The sequence below is a fragment of the Schistocerca serialis genome, chromosome 6 (genome assembly GCF_023864345.2).
Source record: "Schistocerca serialis cubense isolate TAMUIC-IGC-003099 chromosome 6, iqSchSeri2.2, whole genome shotgun sequence".
Taxonomy (NCBI): Eukaryota; Metazoa; Arthropoda; class Insecta; order Orthoptera; family Acrididae; genus Schistocerca; species Schistocerca serialis.
Genome location: NC_064643.1, coordinates 434,181,419 through 434,208,025, shown reverse-complemented (window position 1 = coordinate 434,208,025; position 26,607 = coordinate 434,181,419). Strand labels below are relative to the sequence as shown.

Sequence of the window (26,607 nt, the reverse complement as noted above, 5' to 3'; positions counted from 1 at the left end):
GAATTACACGTTCGATACCTATCGTTTGGAACCCGCCGCTTCGATAGGCAAACACTCTTGGAACTTACCCACTTGTCTTTCCGAAAAGGGCCACAGGAGACCAGGAGCAATAATGTCGTGGTACAGTAATACATCTGCATGAACAGAAGCATCTACGCACCTGTCTTTAAAACATAGGCTGTGAACAGTGGTGTGGGATCAGATTCCGATCAGGCTGTATTGGTCTCAGCTTTGGCTAACAGTTCGGTAGTACTCAACGTTCCACATCCCATTCCGAATTTACCTTAGATTATGTACCGTATATGTGCAGTAATACTCGTCGGATCACTGGTGTTCCAACTATCTTTCTAGTGACCGCAGAAGCAAACCCTTTCACCCATTGTTGTAGGGGGCAAGTAAACCTATTCACTGATTGTTGGAAGCATTTGGGGAGGGGAGAAGGGAAAGGGGGAGGGAAGCCAACCTATTCCCTATTTTCGTCTAATGTGAGACATACATCTTTCAGAAAAACCGTTAGGCTAACATGTATGTCAATAGAGTGACGTGTTAGGCAGTCAGTACCATCTTCCTTTGCAAAGAGTAACTATTGACTTAATATCAAAATTCGTAAATTTGAACAGAATTTTATAGGTCCTGCTGTTTCGAAATAATCTCATTCCCTTAATTTTCTTGAAAGACATCATATAGGTGGGAAGACATTAGCCCTACTTTCCTCTGAGACTGCTTACGAACAGAAATTCAGCGTTGAGTGCCCGTAAGCTCCAACGATCAGAAGTTCAGATATGCGGTAGACAGCAATAACAGTCGGCCACTGACACACCTCTTGCTGCTGCTGCTGCTGCTGCTGCTGCTGCTGCTCCTATTATTATTATTATTATTATTATTATTATTATTATTATATTATTCTACTGTTGATGTTTTTGTTGTTTTTTCTGTTACTGTTTTAGATTTTAGAAACACTGTGTATCAAATCTTAATGAGAAAAAAAAGAAAATCCTAATGTTGTTCGTTTCTTTTTAAAACTCTAGAACTTTTATATACAACTTCCGAAAGTAGCTCTCCTGTCCGTAACGCATGAAACACTCTCTCACGATATGCATAAGACTTTTCCAGCCCTGCCTTGATTAAGATGAATATGGAGTATCTGGGTGAGACTCGACTGTCTCTTTGATTTGAGGCAAGATTTAGGGCCGTGAATGACCTCTCATAGGATGCTGACGACAGAGTGATTAGGCGAATAACATCCTGAAACAATTCTTTAACCATATCACGTTCAGTAATCAGTTGTCTTCCAATAGGGGAAACATGGTTCTCAGCATTCCGAGCTGTGCATCACAGGTTTACAAGTTAGTCTGTTGTTTGTGTACTAAGAGCAGCTGTTCAAACGTTATATAGACGGAAGATTTATTTGAGACGACGCACCAAATATTTCTTAAAAGATGGGATAAAAGCTTTAGACCGTCGTGGTTGAACCTTCGATCAGTCTCATTCAGAAAGAGATCAAGAATTCTAAACACACCTTTCATAAATCTGCGTTCAGAAGAACCCGTCAAGAATAGACAATGTTATAGCGTGTTTGTCTCGCTGGTATTTTTCTTGGTCATGATGTATTTGGGTCTTTCAGATTTTGGTTCATAGAACGTTTGGCTTCCTCTAGCAGCTTATCAAACACTTCTGCAGATCTAAAAATAGCAAGAGCTGCTTCGAGAGCGTTTACAGAACGTTTCACTTCGACTACATTAGAATTTATATTCTACTCGTATAAAGATCTGGTCACTTCTTCGCGTAGTCCAAACCCTTCAATAGCAATTGTCATGTGAAAAGTAGCTCACACTTTTTGAGTTGTTCGGCGTAGCCCCGCAGGAGTGACAGTCTGTCGTCTCTAATGAGCTTTAGGCATTCAGTATTTCTTCTAATGTTTTCCGAGACCGGTCACAGCTTTCCCTGAAATGTTTCAAAGGGTTTAACCCCTTCAGGTCATTGGGTCTGAGAGGTTGGTATCATCTGTTAAACTTTCAGATTTGGATTAATCTCGTTGGCTCCAGATGGTAACACATATATACATATGTTTTTCTTTTTGTGGAGCCTAGCATTAAATTTGCGACGTCTTACACAGTTGCCAAGACATCGCAGAATGTATCACAGCTTCTGTAAAGTTCATATAGTGCAAGATCCAAACAATAATTACTGCAGCAGATGTAACAGCTCTTTGGCTGGTCTGGAAGGATTTCTTTCACACCTTTCTTCCACCCTTCTTCTTAATTGTACCATCGAAACTATGGGCACGTAGAAACTCAGTTTATAGAGAGAGTCTTTGATGTGTTCGTTGCCTGCGTTTCTGCTCTAGAGGCCGGCGGACTGTAAACACACACAGTAACTTCTTTTACTTCGAGCGTCCCAAGGTTGACGCAACGTACACAAAGTTTAATTCGCTCCTTGCCAGCCACGTCCGTCATCGAATCTCCCATAATTCCGTAAAGTGGTGAATTTTTTATTTGTTGCACAATGTCTTATGCAAATCATAATTCTAATGTTTCGTTGTGTATCCTAGTGTCGGAAGTTCTGACACATCTTTCTTCCCCTCCTCGAGACGTGTGAAGAGGTTTCATGAGCTCTCAGTGTATTTGCTATTCGTTCTAAGAACCTATGTAAACCGATACTCACTAATAAAGCGGTTCTAGTTTTCACCTAATTGCCTAGCGATGTCGAGCCCATTTGCCGATAACAGGTGTACTATTTCACGTTGCTGAATGAATGTAACAGGCTCTCGATGAAAAAGATCCATATTATGTATTTTTTCTGTAGCTTTTTACTGTTTACGGAAACCCTTTTAAAAATAGCTATGCCTTTGGTCTTTTATTTCCCACTATGTGGATAGAACTAACGTTACTCCAGGTAGACGCAGAAGAGAATAAAGGTCATGGTTATGGAGAACATTAGTCAATAGAGGTATACAAATATTGTCAAACTCATATAAAAACTGTAAAGTGAATTGCCATAAACTGACTTTTTTCAGCTGTAATGTACTTTTCATCAGGAACAACAAAAGCTAACATTCTGAAATTTTGCATAGTTCTTAAGAATTACTTCTTGAATAATCGTTTGTAGCACTTTCCCGTTATCTTGTCTCTTGGAAAAATTCTCCTTTAAAATTTGAGAAAAATAGAGCAGTCAAGGGTAACACAAAACTGAAAATTAATTTCAAATCAACTATGACCTTAAACAAAAATCTGTTCCACAAGTTTTATTAGCCTCTTACGCAGCTGTAAACTGTGAAATTCCAGTTTTATTGCAGTTTACGAGAAAAGAAACAATGCTAATTAAAAATTCAAATCCCTAAAAAATGTATGTCGATGAGCATTTTCAAACAGAAGTTGCACAGAATATGAAGTAATCTGTTGTACATAAGTCTCACTATTTTAGCTGTAATATTTTTGAGAGATACGTTTAAGTACAATGATGCATTTTGCTCTACGTCTGTCCTTAAAGGACGGATAATGCAAGAAAAAAAGTCAGTTCAATCATGTAGCATTAGTATCCGAAGGGTGCCGTCCTACTATAAGGAACAGTGATGTATATATGAATCTAACTGGTAGGTAAGCACACCTTTGAGAGATATGAAATATAAAAATGCAGCAGTGAAAAATGTGGCATCTGTGGCAGGAATAGCTAACATTACTACCAAAAATAGTAAGAAACTGCATAGTCTGTCTTGCAATACGGACCATTCTAAGACGTCGTCGAGAGTGACCCACGCCAACTGCGCTGCGCGGCCATAAAGGGGATGCAAAAAGATTGTTTTACTTCCTGTTATACAGAAAGTATGAATGGACAATTTGTAATTTATTTACTACAGTGATAAATTAAATTTGCTCTGTACGTGTGTTCGTATCGATAGTTCATTAAAGTGCTACTTTGAAGAGTATATATTTATTACATTCAATACAAAATAATAAAATGGGTTTGGAAAAAGCATTGCAGGTAGATAGTTTTTACGGATGGGACGGTAAAAGGAGATGAAACAACTTCCAAAAATATAGCTTGTAGTGAGGTATGGGGGGAGCATGGAGGAGAAAGGGATGGGGTGAGATGGAGGCAGCATTCGTAGTCCTCCCAGGATTGGCGCGATTTAAGAAGCGAGTGATGGTGTGTGTGTGTGTGTGTGTGTGTGTGTGTGTGTGTGTGTGTGTGTGTGTGTGTGTGTTTACTGCAGTGGATACCTTCAACCTCATTCGGCAGGGCTCTTTCATCTACGCTCATCTCACGTACATGGAAGGGATTGTCACACATTGCCGAATTTAGTTTCATGAAGTCTCTCTGTTGGTATTTCAAATTTATCGTATTTACATTAAAGTCAACTTCTATTTTATTTTATTTTATTAGCGTGTACATTACTAAATGGACATAACGGACGGTCCTCACTTAAACATGTGTAATAACAGAAGCAATTATATGACGTAGTCACTTTGCCGTCTGGAAACAAATTTCATGTTCGCTTCCGATTCTTTTCATAAATCTATCGCAGCTGACGCGATGGAAAAAAAAAACAACCGATAGGACATCTTCACTACTCAGTGCGAAACTGCAGGCTCAGACAGCACGCCGCGCAGAGACATATGTCAGTTCGGCAGCCTGGTACTCCGACTCCGGGGACAGGCTACCTTGTCTAACCTTTACTCAGTATTTTGCCTTTCATTTTTAAATTTGTTATTCTGTCGTACTTAAACTGTTTCCTCGTGCCACACATTTATAGTATACACCTATTACTATGTAAATTCTGGTCGTTATTATTTATTGCTGAGAGATTGCTACGCAGAACAGGCTTTTTATAGGAGTGTTTTGATTAAGATTCTTTTTTGTTTTTGAAAAGCAGATTAGGAAGTGGGACTTGCGTCACAATACTAAAAGAGACTCTAATTCATATGACAAGCATCTCTTGTCATCCACTTCATTTATCATTCATGAAGTGGTAAACGTATTTTCAGAAATGGCGATGGATTTACACAACGGATGCTAAGCAGTATAAGAGAGATTCTGGATGACGATGACTGAAACGAGTTATTCTTTCCAGGTTTCCACAAGAAATTATTCTGGTCTCAGATTCATAGCTATTTGTCAGTGTGATACTTCTTCTACCTTAATCAATCGTAAAATTTCGAGACTGAATATAGCTTTCTGACAACAAGCACTAAATAGGCAAGGCTTTACTTCATGTTATCCTTCATGTAAAGTTTACTCTTCACATTTCAACATTTACTTCACAGCGAGCACTTGGGACAACATTTCTTATGACCGTAGATTGTATTTGAAAGTATCTGGAAACATTCTATGTCAATCTTCACAAACTATGTCCTCAGTGTTTCACGAAAGTATTAAAGACTGTTCCCTAAACGAAGCTCTGATAATTATTCTCTTATGCTCCCCACCCACTTTTGGTATAAAATCCCATAAAATGATCAGTTCTGATCGTTTGTATGAAGTTTAAACGAGGAAAGAGCCAAAGTACAATATGTCATAAATTTTTCGTTTCTCTCTGCTAGTCCACCATACAATGAAGAAGCGAATGCATTTTCTGTGGCTACTCCTTCCCTGAAGCCCAATTGCGAATCTGATAGCAAATAATGTGTATTGAAACGTGCCACTACTCTCGTATACACTGCTTACTCAAAAAGTTTCGAAAATCCTACTAGCAAAACAACTGGCCACTAACTGTCCACTCCAAGGGTCTCACGGTTCTTTCGTGAGTTCGTGCTGGCGCCCACGGGGCAACGAATTATTGCAGCTCATTATTCCTTTCTTCCCGGTGCCCCTCCCTCCCCATCCTCGTTCCTTCCCCACTGCCCTCTCCTTCCACTCTCTCGGTATTCTTACTTATGTCGACCTGGTTATCCACCCGGTTTCTTGTATTTCTTACTGTTTTGTTCCCCTTGCATTTTCTTTTTCATCCTTATTCTTTGGCGTTCTTGGTCACCTTTGGTGTTCGAGCTACAATGCTAAATTTTCTGTCTGTAGTGTGAGCCTCTGTGGAAGAACTCCCTCCTTAGCGTTTACGGCGTGGATTCCTCTCCTCCCTCCCTCCCCCGCCATAGCCCCCCTCCGCCCTGCTAGGTTAGCAGCACGTATAGCCCGTCCCTGTGGTGGGGCTCCTGTACTCATCTCGCTGAGCCCCCTGTGATAACACAAGGATCACACTTCTGATACCTGAGCTGTTGCCTCCTTATGTATGCTCAGGATTGACTGCTTGTTATTGTGAAGCATCGGAACACAGGCAGTGGCCATTGTACCACACAGCCCTTAGTGTGTCTGGGTGGCGCCCATGTGGAGGGGGTGGTAAGAGGCGGATGCTTTGCATATGAAACATATTAAGCTCCAAAAATCTAGCTTCTCTTCTATGGCCATCTCTTCGAGTGGCAACAGATCAATGAATCCTGCTTCTTGTGACCCTGTGGCCATCCATTCCCTGGCTAAACCCCGAGAGGAGAGCCAGGCTCGCCGACTTGGGGTGAAACACTTTCCCTGTTACCTGGTCTGTACTAGGACGAAGACAAGTTTGGCGAAATGGAGACTCTTAGTCATATGGGGTTGAGTTCCCTACTGACCAAAACTTAAGCTGCCCAGTCTACAGCTCTTCATGCTTGTGATCATCTCGACGACGTCCCAGTGTCCATTACACCTCACCAATCTTCGAATATGGTCCAGGAAGCCATTTTTCATAGGGGCTTCATTCTTCAAAATGATGAACTCTGGACCAACCGGGAAATGACAGGGTACTCATTTCGATCATCATGTGCAGAATGATCGTAGGGACAATCGCACCAGTAATGGTGCCTTTATTCATGCATTTGAAGGAGATACCCTCCCAGAGAAGGTTAAGGTGATGTGTTGTTGTTGCCATGTGAAGCCATATGACCCAGCACCTAAGAGATATTCTCAGTGCGTGCATTTCGAGCACATAACCTCCCAATGTATGGCAGAACCTCTGTGGTGACTGTGGATACCCACTCCTATGTTCCACCACTCAGGTGAGTTATCGGTCATGATTGTCACTCTCCACGTTCACCAGTTGCCCAGCTTGTAGGAAGAAAAGATAAAAGAGCATGAGTCGCTGGATCGTTTGTCTTACACTAGGGCTTGTCATAAATTTCACCGATTTCATACTGTGTCAATGACTTCTACTTTTGCCTTTGTTACACCCTTTCCCCCTCCTTCATTTTCCTTAGCACAATCCCATCCCCTTCTCCTCTCCCCGTTCGCTACAGTTTCCAAGCCCTCTCTTCTACGTGCCACTCTCCTCCCCAGCCAAAAAAGTGCCACCCTTCTTTGGCGCCTGGCAGTGGTGGGGCTCCATCCCGGGAGCTCCAGCTCAATTTGGATACCCATGTCATGGTTTTTCAATGGAACTGTAATGGATACTACTCACATCCCACAGTTGCGATCCCTTATTGCGTTTTCCTTGGCAGCTTGTGTTGTTCTCTTTAAATCTCATTTTACTGATGCTCAGTCACTGACCTTTCGTGGGTTCCATGCTTTCTGTCAGAACAAGGTCGGCCCTTTGAGGGCTTCCGGTGGCGTTTGCACTCTGGTCCATATGGATATTGTTAGTACATGGATCCCACTTCTTACCCAACTGGAAGCACTTGCTGTCCAGGTCCTCTTGCACTCTGTGGTCAGTTTGCAATCTCTATCTCCCTCCTGATAGTCCACCATCATTGCTGCCGTAACTGCTCTCCTTTAGCTACCCTCCGTCCCTCCCCACTCCTTGGATTTTAATGCCCATCACCCTCTGTGGCGTAGCGCTTTCTCATCTGGTCTGGAGCTCCTCAATCACCAATTTCTGGTAGACTATTACCTGTGCCCTCTTAATGATGGTTTCCCTTCTCATTTTAGTGCTACATATGGCACTCTCTCTGCTACTAATCTCTCGCTCTCCTTATTTCCCTCCTTCCTTCTTACACTTGTCGCCTTACTATGACCCGTCTGATAGTTACCGTTTCCCATTGATTTTCTCGATCCATTTCCGCCTACCGGTAATCAGGTTACCTGACTGGGCTTTTCATCATCCTGACTTTACCTGCTCTCCGGTGATCCAGCCCCGCAGTGCCCTTGTGGTCAGGCATTAACGGTGCGCCATGTTTTATTGTCGTGTCCCCGTTTTAATCAATTTCGTGTTATCCTGTCCCTGCCATCTACTTTACCGGATGTTTTAGCTGATGACACTCGAGCAGCTGCTCGTATTCTGCGTTTTATAACTTTAACTGGCTTGTCCAAAGACATTTAACCTTTTTACTTATTTTATCTGCATCCTTGTCAGGTACTTCTGGTGTCCCCCCATCCCCTTGAGTTTTAGCAGATTCCATTTTCTCTAACACCAGTGACTGGGCGCTAATGACCTTAGCAGTCGAGCGCCCTTAAACCCTACCAAAAAAAAAAAAATCATCCTGACTGGCCTCTATATTCCTCCCTGCTCGTCTTTCTACCTTCTTTGTCGAGTTATATTGATGATGTCGCCCATGATCTGTCAGATAACATAATTTCCGCTGCCGGCATTGCCGGCCCTGTTCGCCGTCGGCCAGATCCACGGTACAGCACGGCCATTGGCACGCTATTCGTGATTACCGTCACGCCTTGCAACGTCTTAAGTGACACGCGTCCTCTGCCAGTCTTATTACTTTTAAATGTCTTCGTGCCAAAGCCCGTTGCTTAAACAGATAAAATGGGTGTATTGGGAACACTTGGTATCCTCTCTAGGTTCTTCTGTCACCCTCCAAGATTGCGAGCGGCAGTTTTCTATTCTGGGTCTTGCCCTTCCAGGTGGCTTTTGTACCGATCCATCAGCTCTCGCGGAGCACCTTGGGGCCTATTTTCTGACGACTTCAGCTTTCTATTCAGCTGCCTTCCTGCTTCGAAAACAGTGGACTAAAGCTTCCCGCTTATATTTTATCCCTTGTCAAGCGGAATCCTATAATGAACATTTCACTGAATGGGAGCTTCTTCTGGTCCTCTCTTCTTCCCACAACACAGCTCCTGAGCCTGATTCAAAAGCCAATTGTTTCAACACCTCAGTCTTCCTCAACAATATCTTCTCCAGGTGCTTAACCGTATTTAGCTCCAAAGCATTTCCCCCTCTCGCCCATGTTGCTGCACCTTCCAAGTCCAAGACAGAACTGACATGCCACACTAGAAGAAAGCGTGGGAAATCTCCAGGCGGTAATTCAGTATTCTCAGTTACAGGCCTATAACCTGCTAATCTACATCCTCGATGTCTTGGAAAGGATAAGAAGGTGCATATTGGAGTGTTGGTCAAAGACCATGGCAACGAATTAAGTTTCCGGGAGGCTTACGGAACAAATGACGAAAGAATGTCATTGATTACACACAGTGTACCTAACAAGAGTCCAGTGCAAAAGGATACCTTCTAAGAGTGCCCCCGTCATAGCTGATTGCAAATGACAACGTATGCATATCTCTCCCTTGTAAACAAGCTTCTAAATGCTCTATGGCAAAACATGCATTATAAGAATGCAAAATAATCACACGCCCAATGTGACAAGTAGAGGTCTCCCACAGTGGTCAGTTTTATCCATGATGCTATTTAATAGTCAGGATGCCATGACGCAACACCTTCAAATCAATGCGTAAGCCCTCTAAAAGGGTTGAATGAAAAGTAATGCCTCACCTTTAATTGGCTTTGGACGGTACTATTTCAATAAATCAAACGCAGAAATAATCCTTAGAATGTGATCTTTAACTACCAATATTCACTTTTCCAGATAATCACCAGCCAATTGGATACATTTCTGCCAACGATGAACGCCGGCTGCTGTGGCCGAGCGGTTCTAGGCGCTTCAATTCGGAACCGCGCTGCTGCTACGGTCGCAGGTTCGAATCCTGCCTTGGGCATGGATGTGTGTGATGTCCTTTGTCCTTGGGTTAGTTAGGTTTAAGTAGTTCTAAGTCTAGGGAACTGATGACCTCAGATGTTAAGTCCCATAGTGCTCAGAGCCATTTGAACCATTTTTGAACGTTCACGCCTCAACACAGAACCTGGAGGATGGAGGCTTGTCCATTCTGTAGACGGATAGGTTGTTGTAGACCTATCTACAGATAAGTGTTAGTGCAGGCAGAAGTTTTTGGGAGCTCACTGTTCAGCACACACTGTTGAATATTGAGCTCCGCAGTAGACGACCCCATCATCATCATCATACGACTACAATGGGCACGAGGTCATCGATACTAGACTACAGAAACCTGAAACCTAATTAGATGAGTCACGTTTGTTACACCAGCTCGATAGTCATGCACGGGGACCTGTGGCATTAATCAAAGGTACCTGAACATTACTGGGGACCACCTACGAAAATTAACGCTGGAGGTCTTTCCCGACGGCAATGACACCTTCTAGCAGGATAATTATCCATGTAACAAGGCGAAAAATGTACTACATCGGTTGAGGAACATAGGTGAACTCACGGTGATGTCTTTGCCACCAAATTTGCCCGGTGGAATTATTCAGAAGTAGTAGAAGAGCTTTCATACAAATATACACTTAAATCCCCGTGCGTTGTTAGTGTGATGACTATCCATGTTTAAGGATCTTCAATAACAGACTGCAGCTCTCTGAGTTCAAACTATTCCCGCTGAGTACATAAAGCGAAGTGAAAGACATCCACCATATCTTATTAGATTGCATATATAGGCATTATTACATAAATCCTCTCCTGCGAAATCTGTTAGCACTGCGCGTCCTCTAGTGACTTAAGTAATGGTTCTGTCTGAGAAGAACTGGAATATAGGAGTATAGTAGATGTTCTAAAAAATGGCTCTGAGCACAATGGGACTCAACATCTGAGGTCATCAGTCCCCTATAACTTAGAACTACTTCAACCTAAGTAACCTAAGGACATCACACATATCCATACCCAAGGCAGGATTCGAACCTGCGACCGTAGTGGTCGCGCGGTTCCAGACTGAAGCACCTAGAACCGCTCAGCCACACCGGCCGGCATAGATATTATACTGCCTTATTTTAATCAACTCAGAAAGTTACATTTAATAGCCAAACGTATTAAATATGTGGGGAAGTTGATAATTTTTGAACAATTAGTTGCCATTTCATTTCTAGAGACCCATTTAGCATTGACATAAGAAATGCTATCAATGCTACATCATGATAGTGAATGTGTGAGGTTACGTTAAAGTTTTCTCTCTCTGTTTTAAATTTTAAACTGTCTATATGTACTCAAGCTTCAGTAATCCGTCAACGATTACTACCGTTGTGGAAGAGAACGTAGGTTTGCAAAACATCTTGCAATACTCTTTCAGTTGTACTTTCAACAGAAACAGTATTACCAATGAATCGAGGTTTGAATAAATCCTCATACGCTTTTTTTTCTGTTCCGCATTCCCTAAGAGAATTAGAATATATGTCGGATATTCCAAATGGAGAGAAGCTTTATTAACATTGTGAAAACTTGCCAACTTTTCAACATCACTTGAGGACTTGAGAGTTCATGATCCGACAAGTCGGTGCGGGTGCTGTTGCAGATGTAAATTTAAAAGCTTATCGGGTTCGAGCTAATAAATGCAATCACTTATCCACTTAGAGCCCTCTGGATCCTCCGAAATTAAAAACTACTACACACTAAGGTCAGAGAAATTGTAAATACTGCCTTCACTTAAGTTAACGAAATTTCTCGAAATAAAAAGCGTGTGGCGTCTCGCTGACCAAATTTGTGAATCTGTGAGTTTATATGTCAGTTGAGAGAGCAACAGAAATGGCGCATGTGCAAAGTTAGAGAAGGGCCGAGAGTTGTACTTCACGGGAATGATTAGGTGTATTACAGAATATATTACGATGGTAACGTTTCCGGGACGAGAGGCAAACATTTCAGTTCTAAAAACATAGTTGTAGCCTACTCCATTCCCAGAAATAATGGCCAGAAGCCCAGAGACATGGAAAAGTCCAGATTTGAAGATTATAAATTTCTTGGAGTATACTGCATTACATGCGGTAAGTGTAGTTCATGGTATATCGGTCAGACCCGTATAATCTTCAGATACTGCATCGAGAAGGTAAAGGTAATACACTTAATATTATGAAAGAAACGGAATTTTATCGCTTATAAAAAAAAATTCATGAAGCAATACTTAATGTACAGACGGATTTACCCATAGAAACCTTTTGGCTAATCTTGAGAGCTTAAATTAGTTGTTCATTGGTTACTACAAGTATATTCTTTAAGCATGGCCTTCAGAGGTCAGTATATCCACCCCCATCCTTGTTGTTTTGGTTCCGTAACAATGTACAGCCACTTTCCATCCTTCTCGTCAATGTACAAGATTCGGCCTTTACGTAACTCTACGTATGCGCTGTTTTCCGCGCGGTCTCGCAACAGCGTTCTGCCAGTTCAGCTCACTCTGATGTCGTCCTACCTCCCTGAGTAGTCCACGAATAAGGTATCTGTTCAGCCTTGTTTCTTTCTTATCTGGTTCCTACTTGAAGTTAGGCTACGTTTATTTGACTTCGTTCGGATGTTCTTACAGAACCTATGCTTCATCCTTCATCCTACATCTACATGCATGCTCTGCAAACGACACGTAAGTGTCTGGCAGAGGATTCATCGAATCACCTTCACAGTAATTCTTTATTATTCCACTCTCGAAGAGCGTGCGGTAAAGAACGAATACCTATAACTCTCCATGCGAGCCCCAATTTACCTTATTTAGTTGTGATGATAGTTTATCGCTGTGGCCTGCCGGTGTGGCTGAGCGGTTCTAGGCGCTTCAGTCTGGAACCGCGCGACTGCTACGGTCGTAGGTTCGAATCCTGCCTCGGGCATGGATGTGTGCGATGTCCTTAGGTTAGTTAGGTTTAAGTAGTTCTAAGTTATAGGGGACTGATGACCTCAGATGTGAAGTCCCATAGTGCTCAGAGCCATTTGAACCATTTGAGTTTATCCCTGTATAGGTCGGCGTCAACAAAATATTTTCGCATTCGGAGGAGAAACTTGGTGATTGAAATTTCCTGAGAAGTTCCTTCCACAAGGAGAAATGCATTTGTTTTAATGATTTCCGCCCCTAAATCTTTATCATGTCCGTGACTCTCTCCCCTTTTTCTCGACAATACAAAAACTACGGTCCTCCTCTGAATTTTGTCGAAGTACTCCACTAATCCCATCTAGTAAGGACCCTACACCACGCCGTACCTCAAATGTTAAGTTTCATAGTGCTTAGAGCCATTTGAACACCGCGCAGTAGAACTCAAAAAGAGGACGGATAAACGTATGCAGGCAGTTTCTTTAGATCTGTTGCATCTTCTAAGTATTCTGACAATAAAACGCAGTCTTTGGTTCGCTTTGTCCACATTATTTTCTATGAGCTTTTCAGTTTAAGGTGTTCGTAACTGTAATTCCTAGGTATTTAATTTACGGGCTTTAGATTTGATTGATTTATCGTGTAACCGAGGTTTAACGGATTCCTTTTAGCACTCATGTGGATGACCTCACACTTTTGATTATTTAGGATCATTTGCCAATTTTCACACCATACAGATACCTTTTACGATTTTCCGTTTTTCATACTTATGAGATATGCCCTTATTTTACAGGTTGTTTTTCGGGCTCAGTCATTTTAACTTAGACAACCGCTTTACAGTGAGTTACTTATTTTTATTGCTTGAACGATGGAATTGACCTATAACTTTCTTTGTATGCTACGATGATTTTAAAGATAATATAAGTATTCTATCCCTAGCGGCCTCATATGATTATGATCACTTATTTTTAAAATTTTATTATTCCGAAGTGTAAATATGTTATTCCTCCAATGTACATATCACCTGATGATGCATTTTAATAATACGAAATCGATCTTGACCTTTCAATAAAGGACTTTAACGGCCTGAGCTGAACACTTTTAATTCAACGTTGTTCTACGAGGCGATTCACGTGTATCTGAAGGAACACCTGGCAAGAGCACAGCCAGCGACATAAGAAGTAAGACGAGATCGGAGAGGACGACAAAACAAGACCGGAACGTTACCGTAGATAGAGCAAACAATGCGAGACTAATTAGAGCGGCCAGAGATGAAAGGTCTGTGAGCACGAGTAGCCAGCCTCCAGGAAAGATGCAAGCAAAAAACGTAATCGCCGTCTGTGACGAGCCGACAGAGCCTACTTCACAAGAAAGATAATGCAATGGACACTAATGGAACATAAACCGTCATTACTTGCAGTAAAACTAAATTTGCTTATCCTACACTTTCTGCTCTTGGCCAGTTATTACAAATATTTTGTTGCAAAGTAGAGTACTTCATTCCCAGACAGGTTAAATATGACAGGAAACTCAGGAATTGAAACTTTCTGGCACATTAAAACTGTGTGCTGGACGTAACCTCTGCCTTTCACCGGCTAGTGCTGTACCGACAGTGCTACCCAAGCCCGACAAATGACCCGTCCTCGCAGCTCTGTTTCCGTCAGTGCCTCATCTCCTGTCTTCCGAACTTTAAAAAAAAGCTCTCCTGCAACCTTCTGGAAGAAAAAATCTTGTGGAAGCACGGTTTAGTCACAGACTGGGAATGTTTCTAGAGTGAATTTTCACGCAGTTTTAATCTGCCCGGAAGTTTCAAATCAGCGTACACATCGCTGCAAAGTGGAACTCATCGTGGAGACTCAGGAACTGTATTTTTGGTTTGCAAACTCATAGGGTGTGTTCCTGTGATGTTAATATATTTCTGAACACTCAAATTTGTCTTGTAGTTGGTCAGAGATTACACCAGTGACTGTCAAACTGTGGATAGCGGATCACTTGCGCCCGAGTGAAGTATTCGTGCCGCCCGAGGTTCTCAGCCATATGTTATAATAATGTGCATCGGGGGAAAAAACTAGCAGCTGAATCTAAAAACGGCACATAACGTTAAGACTTCTTAGGGGTGCATTTTTCCTGCTTAGTAACAAACAAAAATATTAGAGAGACAGCAATATTTTAAGATATGCCTAAGTTTAATTGACGTTGGTGGATTTTGCGGGGCCACTTACCCCAGGGATATTGGGGTAAATCGGACACGGCGAGGCTAGAGGATGTGAGAGGGGGAATCTTTTGTTGGTTTTCCATTAACAACTCACGGGTGTGCGGGACTCGTGCCGATCAGCTGCTATAGTGTAAATTTCAAACAGAAGTAATATGGCATCGTGATGAGCATTATGGAGACGGACATCTTCAGATGTAATACGAACTCAAATTAAGGCTGTTGTAATGACAAGCAATTAGTAGAAGAAAAATGAAATTTAAAACAAATAGTAAACATTTGTGCTTGTCTAATATTACATAATGCATTTAAAATTTATTAATCAGTTGATTATCCGATCACGCAGAAAACACTTTGTCAGGCAGTTTTGCTACAACTCTGAGGTCGCTGACGCTGGCAGCAACCTGAAGTAGAGACAAGTCGATACGAAGTGTTCGGAAAGGTGCCAACTTTCAATGACTAGCATTGAAGGGGGGTGGGGTCATCTATTCTCGCACTTACTATAGATAGTCTATTGGGCTCATAACATACGTGCATAAGCCGCCCAAGGTGCCGCCCCAAAATGTCAGTCTCTTGAGCAAAAATGTTTTACGACCACTGGTTCAGACAGAAGTTTTTCTCCCACAGTAGCATATACACTCTTGTAAACTTGCATTATTCCCTAATTTATTCTATTCCATGTTTAATAACATTCAACTCGGACTCGTATTACTAGGGAGCCAGTTTGGCCAGCAGGATAATCTGCCACGAATTTGATTTCCCGTTCTTCTTGCGAAACAGGGGTGGTTCCTTCAAAAACACCACGGTCGAAATTCTGCCTTACCTTCGCCTAATCCGAGCGAGTGTAGCTTATCTAAAGACTTTGATATCGACTGCTTCTTAAAATCGAACCCTACTCTTTTCCCCCACTCAAATCACTTGACTGTAATTCATGGACGATAATTTCAATACTGATATTGATTCCGACAACATCCTTGTTATAATTAAACTTACATTGAACCGGAAACTAGTACTCATTGTCCTGTAGCTTTGTTTACAAGTTAAATTACTAACTGTTCGGATATGATTCACACGTTAAGTAACACAAAGGTACTGCTATAATACACACTATTTAGGCTTCCGCTTCAGTCTCTGGAACGACGTAATCTGACGTATCATTTTAAGACAGACAGAACAAGAGTGGGAACATTTCGACAGACTAACGTGATAAATTATGCTTCTTAGAAAGTGACTAATGACGACGCTGTCCAAATATTGCTAAATAAATTAAGAAATCTTTGAGAATAAAAGTGGCGTTTCAGATAAACAGACTATTTTTCATACGTCTCATATATGACGTAAGCACCTACTCACACTAAATATGGAATAAAATAACGTTCGTCCATTTTAAATCAATTTCCTATCGATTTTTCATCAATATAACAAATATCGTCTGTTTTCAAGCTTATCTTTTAAATATAACATTTTAATAACAGTAACACATTTAGAACGAAGTCTGACCATTTCGTAGCAGAATACAGTCGCTGTTACAGTGCCTACAAAATTTAATCTTAATGTAAGTCAGTTTAATATGTAGGAAATCTTAGTTATTGTTCACGGAACCAACGGTGATCCATGTTGAATCGTTGGCCGAACAGTAACATAACACGTTTTCAACCATGGAGGACGCTCACAAAAGAAAAACAAGAGAGAAACTGTGTCACAAAATAGATCGACTGTTATCGTCCTAGATCTGGCATATGTAAAGTGAACCCAGTTCATTAACACGGTCTACTTCCCGCTTGACACATGGCCAGTGGGACCCAGTCGCCCAGGATCACAGTAAACAAACCAGGTCGCTCAGCTTATTACGCAACCCCAGCGGGCGGCCATAACTGTCAAAACAGGATGTTAAAGCACACACTGGTAAATGAACAGCAGCAGGATTAACAAGTGTTAGAGCACTGACCTGTACAAGGTATCTGTAAAAGAAAAACGCTTACTGAATAGTTACAAACAACGTTCAGCAGTTTTCAAACATTATTCAATGATGAAAGTCTGCATAAGAAAACAAAAGAACATTACATGTCTATATAGCTTATTAAACTGAGATGTGAAGCTTTAAAGTATTCTTAATGTGACAGAAAAGGCATGAAGAATGGTGATACATAACTAGTTTCACGTCTGCAGATTATCTGTAAGACGTATTGCAATGATTTACAGTAAATTTGCAGGTTATTTAATATAATTCATTTATATCTACATGTTATTACTGTCTGATAGGTATATAACAGGAAAATAGTGTTAGTCCGATTACATACAAAAGTGTCTAAATAAAAATGAATAAAGTAAATTTTCGAGAACAATCATTTTAGTTTCTCTGGTTATCTATCACACAACTCATCTACTGTTTCCTGTTATTGATCTAAAATATCTTGATTTTTTTTCTCTTCTAGCACTGTAGACATCATTTGCTTAACAGTCATGAGCTTCTTACAACAGATTTATTACGTAGCATATGTAAATAATACGTCCTAGTCTCAACCGATTGAAACTCGCATATGAAAAGAGCAACAAGACAATTGATAAGGTCCTAAAGGCAGATTTTAGAACAGAAGTGTTTGATCACTATGAGAAATGACACAACTTGACACTCCCGTACCAACTCGGATTCATCAGATTTTTGTTAGGATTTTTCAAAATCTGACTCACCAAGCATAGCATACTTACAGAACACCAAAGGAAAAACAGATATCAAAAGCCAAACATCTTGGTCTCACCAACGTGCTCTGCAAACGTTGGAGATGATTGTCGCTAGCAGATTATGTTGCCTTCTCGAATCATGCAGCCCTTTGCTCCGATCTGTGTCGTTTCCGGGAGGAACGATTCGCAACCGACCATCTGGTCCGGTTGGAAATAGCAATCCGACAGAATTTTTCTACACGCCAACACCTCATTGCAATTTTTTAGCGTAAATAAGGCATACAATGTAACTTGGCGCCATCACATTTTATTTAACCTCCATGAATGGTGCTTTTGAGGCTCTCTGCCGATTTTTATTCGCCAGTTTTTATCACACTTCACTCAGATCTCCATGTGTCCAAGGGAACGGCGTCCGACAGGTCTCTAAAAGGAGTGTCACACTACTACTCATCGTCATCAGGGGACTAGCGACCTCTGTATGGTCGCTAGACATACCTGCACTGAATGTCAAATACTTTTGTATAGGGTACAGCACTCACTCAGTAGCCTCAGCTGAATACCAGTTCTAAGGTGCCATCCGACGGTCCTCTGTGTGGATCCTTTCCCGCAGCTTCCAATTCTCTCCTGCAAAAATATGCCTCGTGCATGGTCGTCATACTACCGTCCGTCCTGATTCAGAACTCTACTTGAATACCTATCACTCGGTAGTTGCTGCAAAGTCCAGTTTTTGGCCCTCGTTTTTGATAAAAAGCTAACTTGGCTACCTCGTATTCGTCAACTAAGGACTATCTGCTTGTAGAAGCTTAACGCTCTCTGTTTCCTTGCCCACACTTCTTGGGGTGCGGATCTTGCTACTCGTTTCCATATTTATAGGGCTCTGGTGTCATTCCTACTGGACTATGGTTGCCAGGTTAATGGCTCGGCGGCGCTTCCTTTTCGAAATTGTCAGACCCAGTCTATGATCGTGGAATTCGTCTGGCCATTTGTGCCTTCCAGACTAGTCCCATTGACAGTCTCCTTACCGAATCAGGGATCTTACCTTTTCAGTTTTGCTGGTACGAACTCTGGGTCTCCTCTACTATCGCCTTTCGACAATTCTCTGATCATCCAATAATTCCTATTCTTTCCGCGCACCACCCTCTGACGCCCGTCGTGTGGGATTACTAGCTGGAATGCGCCTCGCAGCACTCCACCAAGATCTCCGCATCTTCACCCTGGAATCTACTCCGTTTTTTCGCACACATCCCTTGGTTCATGCCCAAGACACGAATTAGGACCGATCTATTTCAGGATCCTAAAATCTCAGTCGTTCAACGACCTTTTGGTGACTGTTACGTTCCGTTTTTCAGGAGTTCCAGGGTGCTACCTTCTTTTACACCAACCACGGTAAGACGGGATATTCTTTTACTCTCCTTGCTGAGCAGGAACGTCATTGATTGCCAAGAACATTCAGCGTTTTTACAGTGGAGCCTTTAACAGAGCACTCCACTTTCTTAAACGGGCCTCCCTACAATGACTGCTTATTGAGTCTTCAAACCATTCATCAATGTTTTTCTTCTCGCTTTCTGTGCTCTGCTATTCATAATCTCCTCGGTGAACTTGATTATACTGACAGTTAGGTTGTCTTTGTGTGGGTCCCAAGTCATGTGAGTATCCCAGGTGGTGAGCTGGCCGACCATTTCGCTAGAGTACAGATTATTCTCCCCTTATTCTCTTTACAGATCCCGCTCACTCTGGGATGGAATGACATCTAGTTGGCTACTGTCCCCTCTAATTAACTCTGCACTGTCAATGAGACTATTTCTGCATGGCGCTCTTGCTTCCATTCCTCCTAGAATGAAGCCACCATCCTACGTCACCTGCGCACTGGTCATGCCAGGCTAACCCATAGTTTTGTTTTACTCACATTGTAGTAGTTTTTGGAGCCTTACAGACAGTAACTCATGTCTTAGCGCGATGCCCTTTCTTCTGGACCTCCATGTTAAGCATGGGCTTCCGAATTCTTTGTCTTACGATTCACGAATGGCTGAACTGGTTCTCCATTTTGTCCGTGAAAGTGGTTTTCATTTTCATATATAAGAAACCAGATGGCAGTTATAAGAGTCGAGGGGCATGAAAGGGAAGCAGCGGTTGGGAAGGGAATGAGACAGGGTTGTAGCCTGTCCCCGATGCTATTCGATCTGTATATTGAGCAAGCAATAAAGGAAACAAAAGAAAAATTCGGAGTAGGTATTAAAATCCATGGAGAAGAAATAAAAATGTTGAGGTTGGCCGATGACGTAATTCTGTCAGACAGGAAAGGACTTGGAAGAGCAATTGAACGGAATGGACAGTGTCTTGGAAGGAGGATACACGATGAACATCAACAAAAGCAAAACGAGGATAATGGAATGTAGTCAAATTAAGTCGGGTGATGCTGAGGGAATTAGATTAGGAAATGAGACACTTAAAGTTGTGAAGGAGTTTTGCTATTTGGGGAGCAAGATAACTGATGATGGTCGAAGTAGAGAGGATATAAAATGTAGACTGGCAATGGCAAGGAAAGCGTTTCTGAAGGAGAGAAATTTGTTAACATCGAGTATAGATTTAAGTGTCAGGAAGTCGTTTCTGAAAGTATTTGTATGGAGTGTAGCCATGTATGGAAGTGAAACATGGACGATAAATAGTTTGGACAAGAAGAGAATAGAAGCTTTTGAAATGTGGTGCTACAGAAGAATGCTGAAGATTAGATGGGTGGATCACGTAACTAATAAGGAGGTATTGAATAGAACTGGGGAGAAGAAGAGTTTGTGGCACAACTTGACAAGAAGAAGGGGTCGGTTGGTGGGACACGTTCTGAGGCATCAAGGGATCACAAGTTTAGCATTGGAGGGCAGCGTGGACGGTAAAAATTGTAGAGGGAGACCAGGAGATGAATACACTAAGCAGATTCAGAAGGATGTAGGTTGAAGTAAGTACTGGGAGATGAAGAAGCTTGCACTAGCTTCAGTATCAGGGAGAGCTGCATCAAACCAGTCTCAGGACTGAAGACGACGACAACAACAAGGTTTTATGTTGCCTCCAGACAGAGCGGGTTGTGGTTGGGGCTGAGGCGTCTCCCGCTGCATGCTGAGTCTGGTGGATCCTCGACCGTACCTCCTTGATCAGTTCTCTTTCACCTGCCTCTTACTCTGTTTTCATTGCTTTTAGATGCGGTTTGTCTAATTTTCTGCTGCGTACTATTTTCTATTTTAGAGATAGCACTCTGTTGAACAGTGGATGCTCTTTAATGGCTTGGCTACACTGGAATAGAGGTGGAACAGCTGTGGGAGAGAAGAGTCCCATCGCATGTACAGCCCATCTTATGCTTTATCTATTTCCTTCCTCTTTTTTTCTGTTGACTTCCGTCCAACTAATGTTCATTACATTTTTAACCTTCTTATTTTGACTTCTGAATCTGCTGACTAGAAGACATTCTTTGCTCTGTAATTGGCTTCATTCATCATCAGGCTGGCGGGGTTAGGAAGCGGGGTGGGATTTTTCTCGCCATTAGATGGGTCCTGGGAGACTGCTCTCCTGATCTGATCTACGTACCGCCCTTATCCATACACTTCTCCGTAAATTCTGTCTCTGTTCTGGCATCAGTACTGCCTTCAGTACCTCGGTCTTACTGCTCCTACATACTTTCATCATCAGAAGACTTCAAGGATCCTAATCCTGAATGAACTACCCTTGGATCGTGGGAACTGTGCACTTCAGTGACATTTGAAAACACTTGAAAGACAAGACCATCGATTGTGTTACTGATGGAGACGAAACTTTTTGCAAAAGTGCTGGAAGACGTTCTGTGAAGCACGCAGGCCAAACTCCACTACTGAGGTGCAAGGACCGTCGAGCAGGGCTGTGATGATAGGTTCGGACGTTACACGCAGCAGTAAGATAGTCCACTGCTACGCACAGCCCTACTTCATGTGATAGACATCCAGCGTGAACTAAGTCTTTTTTAAATAAAAGAACCATTTTTTGTGTAAATATCTCTATTATTATTATTATTATTATTATTATTATTATTATTAAGTACTGCTCCATTTTCGCCTACGTCGTAGCTATCGGTTGATTACTTAGCACCGCTGAAAATAGGAACGTCTCCCAATCGTCCTCCATCAAAGAAAATAAAGAGCAGTCAAACAGAACAAACTAGAATGCCAAAATTCAGTACGGTCCAATTATCAGGGAATTTTTTATTCAATATTTTCATTAAATACGGAAAGAGTAAATTGGGTGGTCATGTTCAAATCTTATACACTGTCATTTATGCAGTGGTATCTCTTCTAAAACTATAGAAACAATATTTGCAAGATAGCGTGGGTACGTGTTTTCCATTTAACCTTAAGATCCGCAATGGATTTCTTACAATGGCGCACCATACGTTTACGCTCCACTACCATAGCTGCTGTTACTGACGATGCCTGCATGGTTTGACGCTGCTCAGTACTGCATGCCATGTAAATTTAACTCACCTTTGGGTAGCAGACATTGCTTAAATGATGAGCATGCGTTTCAAAAACGTAGATTCGCCTCTCAAACGTTCGAAAGCAAACAATAAAATTCTAAACTTCTGATTACTGATCTCTGAACGCCTCACGTATGAAAGGTGAAAAGGGTAAAATTTATACCGATGCAAGATATGAATGCTAGGATTTGGATAATAGCTTATTTCTTGGCGCAAACCTCGTGCCACCATTTGCGTCGTCAATTGCTGTTCTTCCTTACCATGCGTTAGCTGTAAAGAAGCCCTTACGTTCTAGTGCAGTTGTTCCCAACCTTTCAGACACCATTACCCTGAGTGAAATAAGGGTTTCCACGGTGACGTATCAAATTTCTGTCCCTCTGTCCCTCTGTCCCTCTGTCCCTCTGTCCCTCTGTCCCTCTGTCCCTCTGTCCCTCTGTCCCTCTGTCCCTCTGTCCCTCTGTCCCTCTGTCCCTCTGTCCCTCTGTCCCTCTGTCCCTCTGTCCCTCTGTCCCTCTGTCCCTCTGTCCCTCTGTCCCTCTGTCCCTCTGTCCCTCTGTCCCTCTGTCCCTCTGTCCCTCTGTCCCTCTGTCCCTCTGTCCCTCTGTCCCTCTGTCCCTCTGTCCCTCTGTCCCTCTGTCCCTCTGTCCCTCTGTCCCTCTGTCCCTCTGTCCCTCCCAACGCCGCCGTCTTTCTACCATCAACCACCATCGATATAAGCACCAAACTATACTTAAGAATGAAAAAGTTTTCTTTGAACATCTTTACCTTTAAAATGATGAAAGATAGAGGATATTTTGTATTTGTAATTGTTTTATTCATCACCCACAACACAAATGTGGCCATTGTCCAAAAGTTGGTTGGAGTGACAAGAAAAATCCATGATGAACAGAAGAGATGTGATGTAGGAGGGACAGAACGTCAGCAGATTTATTCTTTTCAGTGAGTCTGATTCCATCGTATTTTAATCGGAGAATAAGAACTGGATTTTACCTCACACTTTCCCTGACACTTCCTTTGCGTCAGATGTCATGGCTTAATGTCCAAGTGATGAATAAATATTATGGGAATTCAGAAGTCACTTCATCTGCATACATTCTTTAAGTTGACAGGCAGATGCATTCTGAACAGCAAAGTCATCAATTTCGCACAATTTTTTGAACGTTTGCCTCACATCAAACCTACTTTCTCATAACATTTACAAGGACAGAGGCAGTTAGGTCCCACATCCTTTTTGCCTACAATTTTTCCAAAACGAGATACGTATTCTTAGCCTGTGTTACTCCACTTCCGCTTAAACTTTCGTTTTAAGATTAAAGTCAACGTTTCTGAGAAGACCTCTTTGTCTGTTCTTCTGCCCCTTCACGCTGGGTATCTGAGACAGTTGCAGGCTGCTCAATATTAAGAACATTTCGAAATCCTTCGTAGATTACCTGAATAGCAACAAAGATTATAACTGTTACCATCATTATTATTGTTGTGGTTTTTATTATGTACCTGTACGAATACAAATTAAGAAATATGCATATACATACCGTAAAGCTTCAACAGCAGACGTTCAATAACACCGTATGTCACGCATTTCAGGAACATAATGATTTTTACATGCACTTACCGTTATGTTCATGACACGTACTACGTGCAGTAAATTTGCAATTTTTCGTACCTCTGATTCGTCTGAGCTATAGAGAATGTAGTCAGGACTCTGGTCGGAGATATAAGGATCGCTAAGAATGTCTTAGTTTTCTTGCAACTCGTCAAACATGACTATAAGCCGGCCGGAGTGGCCGTGCGGTTGTAGGCGCTACGGTCGCAGGTGCGAATCCTGCCTTGGGCATGGATGTGTGTGATGTCCTTAGGTTAGTTAGGTTTAATTAGTTCTAAGTTCTAGGCAACTGATGACCTCTTGCCATGACTGTCAGAAAATGTACACAGGTTCCTCTTAGCCGTTTTACCTACCGGTTGCCATTATGTTCCCGCGGCAGGCAGCCAATGGCGTTTACCATGAAGCATGGCCCCTATATACGTTGAGTGAAATTTGCGCTTTTTTAGTGGTTTACTATGTTTTAATGCTCATAAGCAACGCCGATTGCTCTGTAACTCAAAATATATTGCAGTGGAGTCACCATTTTGTTCTCAATATTTGAAATAAAAAATGTAAGTGTTGGAAACTTATGTAATCAATATTACAGCCTTACGAAATAATGATACTTTAAAAAATAATTTGGTTTCATGATCGAAATGAAGTTCAACTCTTTCGTTTTTCCCGTTCAGAAAATTTCATTTTACCCCAAGAGATACTTATCACTGGTTGGGAACCATTGCTCTAGTGCCATAATGCTTGTACGAACTTCCGTCATTGGACACTGGCAATGAGGATAACTACCCTTAATCCATCGTCTTATTCGGATAGCACATCTATGGCAATCACAATTTATAAGTATGTTAACCAACATCTCCGCAAGCGTGCAAGAAACGTAGAAACAGGACTGGCCTGCCAAATGACAGAAGAAGCTGCAAGGTTGACTGACTTTGTTAGTTTTGCAGAGCAGAGAAGTAAACAACCGAAAGGCTTGTTGTAATAATGGAACCAGGCATGAGAGCTCCGCTTGGCAGTATTCACATCGCACTAGCTGATTTGGTCATCTTGCCCCAATTCTTCCACATTTCTCAAACAATTTTGCAAAAGTTTTAACGCTAAACTAACATCTGTTGTATCATTTTCAGGACCATTCGACTGTCGTTATAGTAGTATTCGATTCTATTTCTTAAAAGGAAAACCGAACTTGCTGCAACACCTCTGATTAAAAGAGAGATAAGTGTGTCCAGTATAACATAATGTACCCCTCTGCACAATATAATTCGCTCTAAACCTTGTAACGATATCTTGAGATAACAGAGGTAGTTCGGTCTTATATAAAGCTGAAACTTCACGGGTCGCTTTACTCTCCTACTGGTTCTTTTTTTTTCCAAGAGAGTTTATCCGTTGGTCATGGTGGTTTAGTGGTAAAGCGCGTGCCTTGAAACTAAAAGGTCACAGGATCGAATCCAGTCGAACCACGGAATGTTCTTTTTCATCTCCCAATGACGTGAAGATTAGGCAGGGAAATCACGTGGTTTGGATTCCATGTTAAACAACAGATTCCCTTTCTCAAATAGAATTACAGATGTAGGTTAGTAGTGTGGCAAGATGGGTTCATGGCCCAAATTCAAGGTCATGATGTAACCTGTATCTATCGCACGTCATTCCCGTCCACTGCGCCAGCACGAGGACCAAAATCAAGGTCACCCATCCACTGTTCCAGTACCGGAACCAAACTCAACATATTTCCCCCTCCCCCCTCCCTCCCAATTGATCTAGGCCAAATGTATGACTTAAAAATGGCGGGAAAATAAACCTGCCTCTTCCTCATCCCTTCTGTAACTGAATCAATTGTGTGTGTCAAGTCATTTGTGCTCTATAAATAGTAGTGACAGGATCATGAACGTTCAGCAACGGAGTTACTATACTTAAAAATGGCAGGAATTATCTTAATTTATGAACCAAAATTACATAATACACTGTGACATCAGTGTGTAACTTAAAAAATTAAGGAATATTCGAAGGGGCACATTGTCCTCTTCGATGAATCACAATTTCCTGACCTTAAGACATTTTCTGCAAGCACTCCAACGTATGACCACCTCTTATTGCAATTTACACCTTTAAGGTATTTTTTTACATTTATTGGCCAATTACTCCGTGCCCCTGTAATCCAAACACACTTTTCAAGATCGTAATCCAAAGACGAGCGTTAATATGAGACCTTTAATCTTTAACAAGTAACACAGTGCATTATTTAAACAAATGAGCTATTGCTACATATCAAGTAGACATTACACAGGAAGAAACTTGTCCCTTCCTTATTAATGCGGACATAGTTGTGTGTTACAAAATGTCATAATGTTTTACTGTCTGCAATAAGCTGCCGGGAAAGTCAGCATCTGTGAAATATCTAGGATTATCCATCCGGACCTACCTAAATTAGAATTATTTATCACTTGCATGAAACGTTTCCGATTTTCACCTTCGTTTTTTGTGTATTATTCATGAGTGCCTGCTACACGATACATGAGTCCTTTGGAATCATGAAGCAATTTATAAATGCACCTAGAAAAGTTGTTACTTTTGCGTACTACTCGAGTGTTTGCGTAAGAAGCGAAGCATAGCAGGTGACGAGGAATTACGAAAAAGAGCACTCAAAATGATTGGTAAATAATACCACGCAATTTTAGCCGTAGGCTACCACTACTTACACAGGTCCGTGTGAATCTCTTTCTCCCTCCAAACTGGGAACGACCTGTTCCCAATTCGCCCAGAATTGTCTGTAGTGAAAGTGTTTCACAACGGTCCATCCTATCTAAGACCCCA

General features: G+C 41.8%; 1 protein-coding gene across 1 annotated transcript in view; it reads left to right on the top strand.

Annotated features, from left to right (window-relative positions):
• The window catches only part of LOC126484349 (NADPH oxidase 5), a 500,777-nt gene that overhangs the window by 217,773 nt on the left and 256,397 nt on the right, over window positions 1–26,607 (top strand). The window lies entirely within an intron of this gene.